This window comes from Polypterus senegalus, chromosome 8, assembly GCF_016835505.1.
Source record: "Polypterus senegalus isolate Bchr_013 chromosome 8, ASM1683550v1, whole genome shotgun sequence".
NCBI lineage: Eukaryota > Metazoa > Chordata > Cladistia > Polypteriformes > Polypteridae > Polypterus > Polypterus senegalus.
The window spans coordinates 123,214,792-123,228,951 of record NC_053161.1 but is presented as its reverse complement, the minus strand read 5'-3'; positions in this window follow the sequence as shown (position 1 = coordinate 123,228,951).

Sequence of the window (14,160 nt, the reverse complement as noted above, 5' to 3'; positions counted from 1 at the left end):
GGTTTATTTTTTTTAATGAGAATCACACATAAAATTGCCAGTAGCTGTGGGGATTCCTAGTGAGCATGTTTGGCTGTTAAATGTTGACCACGAGAGCCAGAATGATGGGCTGGGCACGTACGATCATACACGTGTGACTATAAACTTCGCTTTTAACGTAATTGGATTAGTCCTGATGGATAAAAGAAAGACGATGAAACTGCGGCAATGTGCACCCAGGGTCATTACCATTGGGGGAAATTGTTCAAGAAAAAGCACTTACCTTTCTAAATGTTTGAAGTGTGTAGACGTGCTGCCGCGTTTAGCTGTCTTGGTGGACTTGGTTGGCAACATGCGGTGTATCAGAGCCCACGCAGGATGTGCCAAGGCACGCTCAAACATACGCGCCATCGTCCTCACTGACACCTGCCGCGGATGGAAAGAAGTGCGGAGTACCAAGGAGAAAGTTAAAGTGGCCTTAACTTCATTCGGTGAAGTGAAAGGGATCCCCGAATTGTTTCACGTTAAACTATAGTACGCAATACGCTTAATTTGCCGTAGAGTATGGGCAGGGCGTGCTAAGCCTTGAGCTTTGCGCTGCGGCTGTTCGTTACATGTTTGGCTTGTGTCTTCCAAGGCTTGTTGTCACACGCACCGTGAAAGCACCTGCGTCCAGCTTGGGAACTGATTGGGGTGTACGAGGCCGATGATTGGCTGGCTAATCGGGCAGCATGATATATAAGGAACTTCCAGCCAATTGGTGGTGCTGTTCATCTAAATGAGAGAAGTGTCTGCTAAGTGTTCGTAGGAGCAGATAGTGATGGGCGGAGTGAAGCCTCATGAAGCATCAAAACGTTTGAAGCAATTGTGTCGGAAATCGTATCGAAGCTTCGAAGCATTTGACACTCACCTCTTTAGTGACCCCTCCTGGCCATTTTCATTAACATTACACAAACTCATGATCCACTTCAATGACTTCTGTTATAACTCTTATTGCTTTTATTTTTTCGCTGCTACAGACTGACAACGAAGAGAAGGGTTCGTCAGCAACTTCTAGTGTCTGATGTCTAAAAATATCAATATATAAATAACTAACGCCGACAAGCAGAATGCACTATACGCTAGCAAGAGTTAAAATAAGACGCCTCACGCATGGATTCCCGGCTCTTTCAATTAGTATTTACCTTTGCACTGTATCATTATAATCGCTCCTGTTATTAGTATTAGAATTAACCCTCATCTTTTCTTGAGATCACATTTAATAGCCTTAAATGTTTTCCTTGGTTTGACTTAATTAAAATGGAGTAGACGGAAAATAATGGTTTATCCCTGTACTTTGCCATGATATAGGTAAGCACATTTGAGAAAGAAAAGGTGAAATCCTTAAATCAGTTGTTATTATTCGATCAAGTATTGAAATATTTCATTTATTAGTACTTTACAATATTTTGTGGAGCACGAAAATAACGAATTAGCTACAACGAAATGACGCCGTCAATGGCACAATTAACTAAGATGGTTGCTTTTCAAATTCTGAACGTAGTGCTAGCCCGAGTTCGATCCCACTTAAAGACTCATCAAAATTAACAATAATAAAAAAGGATCAGAATTGAAATCTTTATAACCAATTTGAACTAAATAATTTTGAGAGATACTGTGGAAGGATCACATAAGAGATCTGTTCGGGAATCATCAAAATGTGATGTCTAATTGCGGATGGCAGCTCACGTATTTATATTAATCCATTTCTATTCATTGCCATTTGACGTCCATGAACCCCTCCATTGAATAAGGCAGTGGTTCTCAACCTGTGGGGCGCGAAGTAACAAAAGGGGGCGCGAAGATGTGAAAAAAGAAAACATCTGTTGGAACCAAAACAAATTAACTTAAACTACATTCTGATAATAGAACAATAAATACTGTATAGAGTTAGATAAATGTCGATAAAACTTAAGTAGGTATAATCAAATATGCATCTACATTTCAAAAATGTTGGGGGCGCGATTAAAACTGCTATGAAAACTCGGGTCGCAAATACTTAAAGGTTGAGAAACGCTGGAATAAGGTGATAACAAAGCCACTGTGGTAGATCAGGTTGAATTTGCTCTGCTGCACCAAACATTCAAAGGCGTCAATCCGGAGCACATCAGAGAGGCTGAGAGACACGGCGCAGATCAGTCACCGGCACACCGACACACACGGGACACTCCAATGTGAGCAGTGCACATATCAAGGTCGGCATTAAAGATTGAGTGCTGAGGCAACAAAAAGCAGCGGGATAAACACATCTGGACCTGCTGTTGAAAAAACATTTGCTTTTAACAACAGCATCCCTCCCTCGTGAACACATCTTCAAGGTCCGGACAGGTGATCAGTAAAAAGTTTTTTTGTCACAGCACAGTGCAATAATAAAACATTTCCTAAAACACATAGTTGTCCAGTCTGTATCATTCCTAAGCAATCTTCCAGTAATAGAGGCGCAATCCCAGTTACTAACACATTAACACTCAAAGCAAGAACACATTCCACCTTATTAATTTAATATTTAAAAATTTAAACCCGCCATCAACAACTACAAAAACAGTTGAAATCGTTACTCAAATATTTTTTTTGTTATAGACATAAAACAAGATTCACATTTCCATTTGATATATCTTTACTAGTGTTCTCGCCTTGCTCGCTTCCGGTCCACGCTGAAATTTGCTGTTTAATAAAAAAAAATAAAAAAAGAAAATCAGACTCTTTTGGGTCATAATTTACAGAGGGTGAACCGAACCCACGTATGCTTTAGTATGAAGCGGTAACGCTACCGCACTACTACTATTTTCAGGAGGGTGGTATATAATGTATGTTTTTTAATGTATACATGTATGTATGTACTGAAGACGAAAACAATTATATATAGATGTATACTATATGACATACCTTCAGTGTTGCATGAAAACGTTGCATGAGGCGAAGAATGGATATTTAGGAGAGTATTATAGTGAGAGATGTGTCGTCACCCGTATTGCTAAAGCTCTTCTTTGCAGCATTATGCATTCAACAAGTCGGCGTTTGTATGATGTATAATTTATAATTTATTTTTGCCACAACGTATTATCGGCACGATCATTTAACATGTATTGATCATCTACAAACTTTCATTTCAATGGGAATTCTGTTGAGTTTTTTAACTCTGTTGATGCCATATGTACTTCAAACGGGAGCTCGTTGAATAAATAATGAGTGGAAGCTTTGCGCAAAGTACTGAGATTGCGTCATGACGGGCTTTGAACGAGTCTCTGAAGCCTCAGACATGCGTACTAGTGAGATGATGACGGAGCTACGAAGCCTCAGACATGCGTACTACTGAGATGATGACGAGGCTACTGAAGCCTCAGACATGCATACAAATGAGATTGCGTCATGACAGGCTTTGAACGGGCACGAAGCCTCAGACATGCGTACTACTGAGATGATGACGCGGCTACTGAAGCCTCAGACATGCGTACAAATGAGATTGCGTCATGACAGGCTTTGAACGGGCACCGAGGCCTCAGACATGCGTACTACTGAGATGATGACGCGGCTACAGAAGCCTCAGACATGCGTAGTACCGAGATTGGATCATGATAGGGCTTCGAGCAGACATGGTCACTGGTTACTGAATCTTTGTAAAGCCTCAGCACACTGAAAGGCATTGACCTCTTAATTTTGAGAGTCTATCTGACACTTAACTCTCTAGTTATATTTTGTAATTCGTATTGACATTACACATTTCAGTTGATATGGTTAAGCTACAATTCAGGTAGTTGCTGAGAATTAATTATTGTTCTTGTGGATTGCTGTGATTTCCTTTGTCTGATACATAGTGTCAAAGATATATTGTCATATATTAACTTTATATATATATGAAAAGATTAGGTAAATCGTTCAACCTTTTATGGAACACTTAATTTTGTTCAAACCGTCGTCATATAGTATACATCTATACATATAATTTTTCGTCTTCATTAGGAGAATACAACAATGATACTCTCGTATCAATTAAACCATTTTAACGTGCATATGTCAAACAACATATTTCATCCGCCGCAGTAAGAACAGTAGTAGTAGTTCAGTTGTGCAGAGCTCGTTAATTATCCGGATTAGGTGGCTCAGTGGTGTTGTTGCTCAGGTTCGTGTCGCTGATCCTCCTCTTGTGAAAGTTTTTTTTCTATTCCTCCATTTAACAAGCTTGGACGGATAGCGAGCGAATCGAGCTATCGAGGGAAGGTTGGGCCACCGTAGTCGGGCAGGTGGCACACGTCCCTAATTATATTGTGTATGTAAAGAGTTTCACTGTAAAATGTAATAAGCTTCATATTTGTGTGTTTGGAGACCCAGGTGTCGTACTGAATTTGTATTGTAGAAAAATAAACTACTGTCCATTATGCCTAAATGTGTCTTTTCGTGTCTGATCGCTATATGGCACTTCCAACTTGGGACAATTCGCTATAAACAGTTTCAGCCAACCAGCGCCTTCTAAACATGCAGAACGACAGTGTGAACCTTAATTGTTGCGGCGCAGCATCTTCGTTTCAGTCAGTCATTGTCCTGTTAGACTATTTACTGTTAAGTGCTGCTTGAGCTACCGTTTATAGTACAACAGGTGGCCTACGTAGTTCTTAAATCGATATTGAAATGCACACACAAGTCTCCTAAATTATTTATTGAAATGCCTACATTTACAGTGTCCGTTTTAGGAAGTCGTAGGTTTTACTTGTTCCCGTTATTAGGAATTATAATTTCTCAGTGTCACATATTATTCGTTACTACTCGCGAGTCCCGTATCATTGAGATTCTGTTTTATATTCTGTATAAGGAAACTTTTTAAAAGTAGCGTTGATTAAACTGACTATAGCAGACTTGTTATCTTCTTAAAATGACTTTATTGATTTGATATTGACAATTAATCATTAGATCAAACATCAAGGAGGATTTGAGTTTGCATGGACTGCGCTGTTTCTTTTTTTCGTGACATCGTGTCAGTAGAGAGTGCGTCACGTTAACAATGCATTCTGTCCTAAGTGACAGCGCACACACTTTTTTATATTTCCTAAAGGCCAATGTGTCTCAATTTTCTCATTAGTATATTTTGACAGTGTCTTTTAGTGAGAATGATTATAAACATATTACCTGTGTTCATTTCCCATGTAGATCTGTAACGTTTGGTGAGTATAAATAAAAAGTAACAACACATATAATAGTTATGTTGCATTGTTTATGATTAACAAAATTCATCGTTTATCTGAAATGTTCTACGTATACAGTCGATTTATTCCACTTCTGAAGGTGTACATTGTCGGTATTACTTTATTACATGTTATTACTTTAACATGGCCTTTTTATAACTTCACTTTAACTTAATCCTGATACTCTGTATGTTCAATTCTTCATAATAACTATTCACAGTGGCTCCAAAATCCATACTGACCCCTACTCTCTCTTCTGTTTCTTTTCCGGTGGCCTGCGCCACCACCACCTACTCAAAGCATCATGATGCACCAACATTGATGGACTGAAAGCCAGAAGTCTACGTGACCATCATCATCAGGTCCTTCCATGAAAACCCTAAATACAAAGAGGACTGTTTGACTTATGTTAGGTAGATTGCCAGAGGGGACTGGGCGGTCTCGTGGTCTGGAACCCCTACAGATTTTATTTTTTTTTCTCCAGCCTCTGGAGTTTTTTTTTTTTTTTTTCTGTCCACCCTGGCCATCGGACCTTACTTATTCTATGTTAATTAATGTTGACTTATGTTTATTTTTATTGTGTCTTCTATTTTTCTATTCATTTTGTAAAGCACTTTGAGCTACATTTTTTTGTATGAATATGTGCTATATAAATAAATGTTGATTGATTGATTGATATTCTCCATTGCATTTGCTCCAGAGTGTAACGTGTGCCAGTGTAACCGAGGGATGGCAGACGAGCTCACGTAATGGGTGACAAGGCACATTCTCATCCTGATGTCCAGGCTCTTGTCATAAATATTCTCATCTTGTGCTTTTCTCGTTCCTGCAAGTTTACTATTATTATTGGACATGTAGAGGAAATGTGTTTTATTTTATGTCTATGAAAGGAAGGACGGTAAAGCCTTGAATGAAACTGAGTGTTGATGCTTTGGGTAACAAGACAGGTTAAGGAGCAGAGAACATTGAATGTGACAGAGACTGCGGGGGATTGTGTAACTGGAAGATGGTTTAAGAATACAGAAACGGCAAAAACTTAGTCTTTCAGTATTTCTATTTACATCAATTATTTACTCTGTTGTGCTGCACTTCGGAAGATTACTTATTTACCCCCCAGCGCAGCCTTTGATAAGATGAATTCACAACTAAAGGAATGTTCATGACAAAGTCAGGTGCTTTTTTGAAAGTTTGGCTCCAGATGTGCTTATCCAGCTGCTCCTTCTTCTCAGTACTTGAGTGATCTTTACGTTCACCTTTGGATGAATTTGCAAAGTTTCTTTACAACTTTTTTGTCTCATTAACGCAGAAATCCTGAGGCTTTCCTAAAATTGCAGAAGACACTGTTGATGGCGCTGATTCTGTTTTAAAGACAGTTGTGATTAGTTATGCAGAACACGCTTTTACTCACATTGCTTTTGGAAATCAATAATACAAATCAGCAACAGATCTGGGAATCACTGAATAGTAAAAACGTTTAATGAGGAATGTCTTGCGCATATACTGGTGTAATGACCACGTCGGCTTTAGTGAAGCATTTCTTAGCCTCTGTGATATGATCGACATGGGGTAGAATAGATTCTGGATTGTTACAATACGTGCTACCTTACGCAAAATATGCTCATCGATTTGTTACAGATTCTTGGTGGACACAATTCCACACCGAGGAAAAAGGTGCCCCATGTAAATCGTTCATAATGTCTCCAAAATATATTTGTTAACTTTCAAACAAGTACTACTTAACTGTTTTATACAAAATCCTTATTTCAACATATGCGAGCCCCAACTAGGATTTGAACTCGTGTTAGCGTATTTTATCAATATAGCACAGACAACCGCTTTTACGCTTTGAGCCAAAGCACTTCAGCAGACTAGTGACTGACCAAATCGACTGCTGACTGCGCGGATATAATGACGTCATTACGCTAGCGTGCTCAAAATCACGTGACGGGCGCATTTGAAGCAAGCCTCGAAGCGGTGCTTCGATCTCCAGCGCTTCGAAAGCTCGACACAGTGTCGAAACCTGAGTATCGAGCGTCCCATCACTAGGAGCAGAATTCTTGACGTCTGCGCGTAAACCACAGTATATATAGGGTGCCCATCCATCCATTTTCTAACCCGCTGAATCCGAATACAGGGTCACGGGGGTCTGCTGGAGCCAATCCCAGCCAACACAGGGCACAAGGCAGGAACCAATCCTGGGCAGGGTGATATATAGGGTGCTCCAGATCTAATTATGCAATTTTCATTATGCTATAATTTGTTTATTACAAATAAAAATCGCCCGAAAAATCCCGGACCATCGAGAAGTGTGCAAACTGACGACATGAAGAATCGTCTTCGCATAAATCAAAGTCATCCAGGCGATCTGGATCTGCATAATTAGATCTGGACTACCCTATACATATCTACCTCTCCCAGTGATTAATTTTTGGTGGAGGTATGTATACTTTTTGTGGGATAGTTTTTTTGGGTTTAGTGCAAGTGTTTTTTTTCTGAATGTGTGTCTGAATAAATCTACACATTCTTTATTTTTAGGGTAAACATTTTTATTCCTTTCTCACTGAAGAGTTCCCTGAACTGTGTGTGTATAAGGAGACTGCTTTAAGTTTTTTGTGTGTATTTTCGTTAGTTTATCATTTGAGTGCACTGTACCCACTGTAAATATTCACCTTGTATTTGTCCTTTAACTTTTTTTTTTGTTAGTGTCAGTGCAGAAGAATTTTGTCTAACAAAGCCCGCCTGACACAGGTTTGTATTTACTGTGCAGCACCTTTGTTTTGTCCAACATGCTTGTCTGTGTCTCATCTCTCCTCTGATCCTGTTTGGTCCTTCAGCTACAAGATATCGTGTGGTCACATTGGGATATCAAAGTAATGTCATATCAAGGAACATCCTTCATCAGTCCCATTCAAATTATTATATTTACAGTCAGTAGTCTGATTTAGGGCAAAACCAAAAAAGGGCTAATTTTAATAATAGAAATTTGAAATAAATGCTTTTTCCATTACATCCAGTCTGACTAACAAAAGACCAACTTATGCTACTAAAAAGCCTTTTTGACCAGACTGTTTATTTTGTATGTTTTTCAAACAGCTCCAAGATATCTCCACCTAGATTTGTCTTGCTCTTGAGTTTACTGCTCTGTTTTAAATATATCTCAGTGCTTATTTCTCCTAGTATTTCTAAATGTTTGGATTTTCTGCAAATAGTAAACTGTTGTCTTATTATCTTGGCGCTCTCTCTGTTCCCTTTAGCTTTAGGATGTTTGATGTGGATGCAGAGGCCAAACAATCTGAATAAGACATTATTTTGATAATTTCAGCACGCAAACAAACAAACAAGTAAGCAATTTGAAAGGAATAAGAATGCATAATGCAAAACAAAATACTGTGGATCATCATCTCTGCACTAAAGCTTTATGTTAGAAAAATTGAGATTCAAAAATTTATAGATTGAAATCAGGGACATGGAAGCAATGGGAGAAGAGGGAAAGCTGGCTGGAGCCGGAGCTTGCATGAAAGTCAGAGACTGGCAGTTTCTTAGCTTTTTAAGGTGAAGTCTCAGAGTCCCTAGGGTTCCTGTCAAACAGATTGGCATGCATGGCAGTATATTAAATATATTATCTGCTATTGCTAGTTATTGCAGTTATCTTCCTAATAAACAAAGTGCATGAAAATGAGCAAAATACTTAGTGATATTGGGGTTTGGGATTGTTTTCTCTTACCATAAAAAATCTATCTTTCCATTGCCTGAACTTGCCTAATCCAAAAATTTACAGTTGTGAAAAATCATTTTCGATCCTGGAACCCTTGGCAAAAGAAGAAATTGAATCTGTCTGTCAAAGGGAATACTCAAGGGGCCAAATTCAAGTCATCCATCAACATACTATATATGTTTTTGTTGTGGAAGGAAAACCAGTCAATGTGGCAAATAATGTGGACAAAAGAGAATGAATAAACACCACGTCGTCAGTGACTGGGATGGGGTTATGAACACAGCCTCCAGGACCTGGAAAAGAGCACTGCTAATCACTGCTCCATCCCATATGTAACCAGGACATTAGAAGTCCTGCTAAAGCATGTTTTCTCTGTAACTCTACTGCCAAGAATGGTGAAAACTTGGCAGACCACTAATGCAAAGGGCAATGGACTGAAACCTAAATCTTTAATCTGAAATTAGGAAGTCAAAACAAGGAAGACAAGTGATCAAGCAAGTCCACAATGCAATGGGTCCTTAAAGTCAAAAGACCCAAGCAAGAAAGTCCATCCATCCATTTTCTAACCCGCTGAATCCGAATACAGGGTCACGGGGGTCTGCTGGAGCCAATCCCAGCCAACACAGGGCACAAGGCAGGAACCAATCCGGGCAGGGTGCCAACCCACCGCAGGACACACACAAACACACAAACCCACCTAGGGCCAATTTAGTAACGCCAATCCACCTAACCTGCATGTCTTTGGATTGTGGGAGGAAACCCACGCAGACACGGGAGAACATGTAAACTCCACGCAGGGAGGACCGAGAAGCGAACCTGGGTCTCCTAACTGCGAGGCAGCAGCGCTACCACTGCGCCACCGTGCCACCCAAGCAAGAAAGTCATTAACCATAATAAACAAAAGGAGAAATGCTAGCAAGTTTGTAGGAAATTGAATCCACAAACTCAGCAGTGTTTGAACATGTGATGCTAGCTTAAATAAGGTCGCGCCAATGATGTTTCGACTTGACTATAAAAGAGATGATGCATCTTGATGACCTCATCTAAAAATAGTGGGTTCCGAAACATGGTAATGCAGTAGAGCAAAATATAATGCTAAAATAAAACTAAATGTCTTTAATAAATAAATAAAAAGTATAGTACAAAAGGAAAGTAAAAGTAGAAACTAAATAATTCAAAAAACACAGGTCCTAAAGCAAAGATTTATTAAGCTAAAGAATACATAATAAAAACCCAGGAACCTAAACAGTAACAGACAAAAAGAGAAACAAAAAAAACAATCAATCAATAAAATGGCATACTACTATTTTAAAATTGACCAAATAACATACTGTATAGTGTAGAAATACTATACAAGAAATATCAGTGTTCAAAACATTGTATTATATAGTGCAGTAAGTATGGTATTCAACAAAGCTCTACTAGATTTAGCTGTACCACCTAAACATTAAATCTGAATAAATTTAGGGTAAATGTTCTCTCACAAGCATAAAGTGGCTACTGATTTGAGATTTGTTGCAACAACTACCTGTAGGCCATTGTGGATCTCTAGAGTTGAATTTGCCATGTAAGGACTGAAAACCATACATTTGTAAATGTGACCCCCACATCCTACTGGCTTCTATCGCCAATTGATTGTTTTAACAATAAATTAATATTCAACTACTGGTTTGGAGGTTGATAACTGCACGCTGGGGGAGACTGAAAAATGTAGTACTGCATATACTCGAGTGTCAGAATCAAGGTCTGTAAAAGGAGGAGCATAAAAACCAGAGCAGAGGCTAAACTGTTGTAGCAAGACCACTTGATACAACAGAACATTGATTCAGCAAAAGTGTAGTGCTGCTTCAATAGCCAACACCAGAAGAAAAGCACGAGATTGAACATCCAGAGAAAAGAACGCAGGTGAGTCCTTGGGATTTGTTATCTAGGGTAAAATAGATTGAAGTTATTGTAAAAATATTAGTAGTAGTATCGATTTAATAGTAATAATTAACTGACTTAAGTTAAATTTAAGTAGTTTAAGCCTATAAAGCATTTCCTGGATGGAGTATATTTAAATAATCTTTAATTCAATAATAAGAAAAGGGTTTGCTTTTGGTCCTGGACAGGTCAACAGAAAAGTTATCACTTAATTTCACTTCATGTTGACTCGGCTTGTGATGACAAGGAATGCACATTGAGACAGGCAGACCATGCCGCTCTGCCTTCAGCGGTGTCTTCCAGTATTTCTTAGGCATTACTCAAGACAGTTCAGAGATACAATCCATCCAGTGTGAAGTGGGTCTGTCTCTTGAGCTTCTCTGAGTGGACCATGCCTGATACACCTCCTATGGCAGGTGCCAAGGTGACACCCTAGCTACATGCCCAGATCTCTTCAACTGGCTGCTGTCAATCAGGAGCAGCAGGGGCTTAACTTTTAGGTCCTCTTTTATTGATGAGATCCTCACTCTTCCTCTAAAAGGAACCTCATCTTGGCTGCTTGTGCCTGCTTTCTCGTTCATATGGTCACTAAGGTTAAGTGATGCTGCATGTAAATTTAGATGTTTCCTGTTTCATTTTCCATTAAGTCCTTTCTGGGTACTGGCATCTCCTGAAGTGCAGCCACTCAAACTACTCTTGGAGAATATGGTGTGAGTGTCAGCACCATGATTTACTTTGCACACTTATCTGTGGACATTTATGAGCATGTAAAATATATAAAATATTCAAATTAAAAGGAAATAATGCAGAAGTTTTTTTAGCAGAGAATATTCTTGTCATATCATTTTCTATTGGACATTACTGAGTTTGTAGGCTAGTGTTTAATTTGTAATAAAAATGATATGTATAATATATATAAAATGCTAAGGGTTGTGTCTCTCTGAACCCCTACAACTTTGATCTTGGTCTTAACCATAACCTTATGACGTGATATGTGCTGGTGAAGTCAAATCTCCACAAAGTTATCAGGGTTTATATCTTAATTATGGCATGGGGATACTGATCAAGGAAGTGGCGTGGCAGAAAGCAAAAGAGTGGCTACATCTACTGAGCGTGAAGCAAATAGCAGACACAAATTATGTGCTAGGAGGAAGAAGGACAGCCCTGACATCCACCGCATGCAACCTTCTGGTACTCAAACTACTCAGACTCGAACCTTGATCTTGGGAGGACTGAAAGCCCATGTGTTTTCTGGTAATAACTATAATAATACATATGTCACTTGATTCTTACTAATAGACTTTCAAAAACAAGCAAATATATAAATAAGCACAAGTTTTACTTACTCCTAGATTCTATATGATGTTAGGTTTTGCAGAAAAAATATATATCCATCCATCCATTATCCACTGCTTATCCGAGGTCGGGTCGCAGGGGCAGTAGCCTAATCAGAGAAGCCCAGACCTCCCTCTCCCAGGCCACCTCCTCTGGGAGGACCATGAGGCGTTATCAGGCCAGCAAGGAGATATAATCCCTCCAGCGTGTCCTGGGTCTGCCCTGTGGCCTTCTCCCAGTGGGGCATGCCTGGAACACCCCCATTCGCCACCCAAACCCCCCAAGGAAGGCATCCAGGAGATCATCCTGACCAGATGCCCGAACCACCTCAACTGACTCCTCTCAATGCGGAGGAGCAGCGACTCTACTCTGAGTCTCTCCCGGATAACTGAACTACTCACCCTATCTCTAAGGACTCTGGAATGACCTACCGAAATTAATCCGTTCAGCTGACTCCATGAATTCTTTTAAAAAACAACTCAAAACTCATCTGTTCAGGAAGGCTTTCAGCTCTACCTGACTTTACTATCCTTCTCTCAGTTTACCTCTCTGTCAAGATGCTCATGTAACCTGTATGTGTGTGTGCTAGATTATATTGTCTGTTAGGCTTTCTCTGAATTTACTGTCTTAATCTTCTTTATTTATTTATTTGGTTTGTACAATGCTATATACTGTATACCCTGACGTTCTTTCTTATATTCTGTAAGTGCCTTGAGCATGGGAAAGACGCTATATAAATAAAATATGTATTATTATTATTAAGGGAAAGTCCAGCCGCCCTACGGAGAAAACTCATCTTGGCCGCTTGTATCCGCGATCTTGCTCTTTCGGTCACTACCCAAAGCTCGTGGCCATAGGTGAGAGTAGGAACGTAAATCGACAGCCTCGCCTTTTGGCTCAGCTCCCTGTTCACTACGACAGACCGTTGCAGAGCCCGCATTACTGCGGATTCCGCACCGATCCGTCTGTCAACCTCCCACTCCATTCTTCCCTCACTCGTGAACAAGACCCCAAGATACTTGAACTCCACTTGAGGCAGTGATGTGTTCCCAACCTGGAGAGAGCATTCCACCCTTTTCCGGCTGAAAACCATGGCCTCGGATTTAGAGGTGCTGACTCTCATCCCCTCCGCTTCACACTCAGCTGATAATTTGGGTTCAGTGTTAATTTAAGAAGACTGCAGTGCAATGTGAAATGAAGGCAGCACCTTGCTAAAAGCCAAAAGAAAATGCATATGCAAATGTAGTGTTCGACGTAAAAATTACCTCCTGTTAATCATGAGTTTGCTTTGAGCCTGGTTAAGTAACAATGAATGAAGTAAATGATTAAATGTAACCATCTAAATTGTATTAGCCCAGCTGCCATCTTGGTGTTTCTTAGTTGTTTCAATTTAAAACATACTGTAGATAGATCTTATTTGAAAATAAGGATTTCACAATAACACTTTATAATAATAAAGCATCTAAGTGGCCAATCTGGTGGCACAGTGTTTAGTGCCACTGATCCTAAGCTTTAGAACACTGGGTTGAACTTCCACATTGTCCTTTGTGTCTGCCTGTTTTTCCTCTCTGTCATTTTGATTTCTTCTCAACCCCTGGGTTTGATAGACAGGTTTGGTCAATGGGCAACTCTAAACTGGTCCTTTATTGGTGTCTGTGCATGTGTGCCCAGTGAAGAGCTGGTGCTCCATGCAGGATCGGTCCCTGCCATGTACTCGCTACTCCTTGGAGAAACTCCAACCTCCAGCAGCCCTAAAACCTGATTAAGCACGTGCAGGAAATAGATGAATAGAAAATACTAAAATGAGTATCTACAAAGTAATGTACAGAGTATGGCATTGAGGCCACGTGAAATACAACTATTACTGATTCAAAAATCCCAACTATTGATCATTTATTACAGTGCAAAAAGACTCGCCTGTCTGATGTGTATACTTCTAAAAATTGCTTTTTTAATGAATGAGTTGGAACATCAACAGTCCCAAGAGTAATG